Below are 3,591 nucleotides of genomic sequence, written 5' to 3' on the forward strand. Positions count from 1 at the left end.
TTTGTTAGTGGTTAAAGTTTATTCCAGCAAATGTTGACTAGAAATAGTTTGAGAGGATGTAAAGACCCTGGTTTTAAGTGAGGGGGCAGAGCAATTTGTGTGCATGGTTAGGATCGACAGACACTTGACAGTTTCCTCCTGTGAGCTGGCATTCTATTATACCTGTGGATTTCTTTGAACTCTAAAAGTAATCTGAACATGAGTTTTCTATAAATCTGTAGTAAATGACACTGGTGAGAAAAATAAGATAAATGCTGTTTTCCCGAGCTCCCTGTAAATGGAAACAAATGATGTTTTTCGTTTGTCTATTTTGCCTTGTTTTTATTTTTCCAAGTGAGAAAAGCCTGGGTGGGGAAGTGCTCATGAGTGTCCCAAGCATTCAATGTGAAACATCCTGAATTTTTAGCTTCTCATCTGCTGCAACATTTAATTCCAAGCATGTATTTAAGATTGGTGATGATCTGGTCAACATGAAGTCCAAGGAGAAATGATTCTTTCCTGAGATGCTTTTAAAATTTTATTGACTTCTCTCTTTTCATGTGAATCCAATCTCAATTTCTTTAGAGCAGCAACAACTATCTGAGAAATTGAAGAGAAGTACAGTCTCTGATACTTCCTAATTGCCTCTCAGAAATATGTCATGGTGCTGGTATCTGCTCTTCATTCTCTTTGCATCTGCTTAGTTAAGTTCCTGTGGTTATTGTTCCTCAAGTGGGTTTTGGTCTTTGCAAAAGACAAGTGGCGTAGAACTCCAGAAAGTGCTGTTCCCGCCGTTATCCACGAGAATGGCATTCCTGTACAGCCGTACACACGGGTGCCCTCCCTACCAGTAACCTTTATCCCTCTAGGAGTGATCCTTGCACAACTTCCCCAAACTTGTTATTACAGAGCTTAAAATATCAGTCTTTAATTAGCTCTCTATTTCCCTCAGGCCAAATGCCTCAACATGGCAGGCAATTTCAGCTTGTTCTACCTCTGCAGTTTCACTTTCTGTCACCCTCCCTAAGTCTAGGGTACCGCTTTTCTCACCTGGCTCACACCTGTTTGTACACATCTCCTTTTGCATGTCTTTTCTGCTGTCTAGAACTTTATTCAAATGTCTCTTCCTCTATGATCCTTGTCTAACGTTACTAGACAAAATTAATTGCCCATTTTATTTTACTGGTCCTTCCATGTATCTACTTAAATATTTATATCCAAATATCTATACATCTGATTACATTGTATTACAATTATATTCATGACTATTATTCCTTTTAAAGAGTTCTATCTTTAGCTTCTTTGTTTTTAAGAGCCCAGGAGACAATTTGGCTTTGAGATCTGTCTTCCCAAGGTTGACCTTGCTATTCAGGCCAGGTAGGATAAGGGTCCCTTTATCTTACTTGATGCTTCTGCATATGACATCCCCTTATACTTCTGCTGGGCTGTAGAGGGAAGCTTTCCCAAGAAGAGGACAAAGAACAGGATACAGTAAGGCTGTGATCTATTATCTCAGCCTCCTGTGAGTGTCATGTGACTTGGTATGTGCTAGATAATCACTATTATTGATTATTTTGACAATAATAATAGTGTTAACATTTACTGAAGATAACTTCTTAATACCAGGTATTAAGGATTTTCATATATGATCTTCTTTAATCCTCATCCAGGCCCAGAAGCAGATGTACCACAAAGCTAATGAGGCTTAAGTTTTAGGGTTCTTCATATACAAGAGCTCCTTACAATGCCCTGATTTTTAATTTCTTATTAAAAATATTTAATTCTTATTAAAAATATATAATTCTCTTTCCATTCTAAATGAGCATTCTCTTTCATACCAAATATTATATTAATAACCTTGTATATACCTATATTTTTTTCTTACAAAGTTGCATAAGCCTCAGGCCCCCCAAAACTAGATCTTCCTTGTCTGACCCGATAAAGTAGCTAGTGTAAAACATCCCTGTGAGATCAAATTGTGTCCAGAAAATTTAACCATTGAAAATGCAGGACTGGTGCTCGCTTCGGCAGCACATATACTAAAATTGGAACGATACAGAGAAGATTAGCATGGCCCCTGCGCAAGGATGACACGCAAATTCGTGAAGCGTTCCATATTTTAAAAAAAAAAAAAAAAAAAAAAAAAAGAAAATGCAGGACTGGGCGGCGCCTGTGACTCAGTGAGTAGGGCGCCGGCCCCATAGACCGAGGGTGGCGGGTTCAAACCCAGCCCTGGCTGAACTGCAACCAAAAAATAGTCGGGCGTTATGGCAGGCCCCTGTAGTCCCAGCTGCTCCTGCCCAGGGAGGCTGAGGCAGGAGAATCGCGAAAGCCTAAGAGCTGGAGGTTGCTGTGAGTCCTGTGATGTCACGGCACTCTACGGAGGGTGGTAAAGTGAGACTCTGTCTCTACAAAAAAAAAAAAACAAAAATAAAAATAAGAAAATGCAGGACTGTATTATTGTGAAATTATGAAAATGATGCATTTTAGTTGGTTGCATCACAAAAAGCATAAAACTTAAGATACTCTGATGTGTATTATGAGGAAGTAGCAATCTATTGAACTCAGAGAGATCCAAATGACTAGAATCGCTTATGGAACCCCAGTTTTGTCTGGCCCACCTTCATTTGAGAAGGTGGACTGGGTGAAAACTGGTAGTTAATCACCAATAGTGTGAGCAAATGTGAATGTTCATTTTACTAGGGTTTTACTTAGTATGTGTGTTTATTTCATATGTGAAAACTAAAGATCAGAGAAGTTAACTTGTTAAAAATTACACAGCTAACAATTGGGTTAGATTCCACGTAAAGTATGGTTCTACATGTTAGCTGATTGGTTTTAATAGTGAATAGAGAACGTAACTATTGATTTCCTTCCAATACCCTTTTGCTGCTTCCTACTGGAATCTTCTTATCTTGACTCTCCCCTCACGGCCTCAGGCAGGAGAGAGGTTTATTAAAGATCATGACTAAAAGGTTGAGACCTGTCCTAGCTCTTTTCTGACTCCCATAACTTTTCTCAGACTGCCATTCATACTTTAGAATTGGGCTTGCTCATTTATTTAAATATTGTAAGTTGAATTCACAAAACTTCTTGCAAAATTAGACTTTGAGCTATACACACGCATTGGATCTCGAGCCCCCCCTTTTCTGACTCTTGCCAAATCTTTCACTTTCCATTGTTTTGTTTAACACTAGTCAGCTCCTTTGGTCCCCTCTGTTTTCCTTTTCTACTCTGCATGCTGATTTTGCTTTGTGGGATTCTGCACGTTGAGTTTCTTTGACCTGGGTTCTGGAAAATGGCTCTAGAACCTCTTCTGAACAAAACACTCTCTCCCTAGATTTGTCATGGACATCTCAGACCAGGCAGCAGCTGGCAGAATTTATCTTTGACAAGAACTATGATACAATAAATTAGGCACACATCATAATACAGCAGGATTTTACCAGGGAACAAGGAATTTCTTTTATGAATGGAATTCATAAATTAAGAAAGAGCTAGCAATGAAAGAAAATATTCCTAATTAACATTGTCTTGGAAAATCTAGTATGTACATTATCACAGAGGCATTTTTTTCAGATAAACATTAATTGATCTGAAGTTTGAAACGGT

At 38.5% G+C, this 3,591-nt stretch overlaps 1 non-coding gene across 1 annotated transcript; it reads left to right on the plus strand.

Annotated features, from left to right (window-relative positions):
- The first annotated feature begins 1,994 nt into the window (after window positions 1–1,994).
- Window positions 1,995–2,101, plus strand: LOC128590919 (U6 spliceosomal RNA). Its single transcript, XR_008381381.1, has one exon. It is a non-coding gene; the product is annotated as a U6 spliceosomal RNA (small nuclear RNA).
- Window positions 2,102–3,591: the final 1,490 nt, after the last annotated feature.

The sequence above is a fragment of the Nycticebus coucang genome, chromosome 7 (assembly GCF_027406575.1).
Source record: "Nycticebus coucang isolate mNycCou1 chromosome 7, mNycCou1.pri, whole genome shotgun sequence".
Classification (NCBI taxonomy): Eukaryota; Metazoa; Chordata; class Mammalia; order Primates; family Lorisidae; genus Nycticebus; species Nycticebus coucang.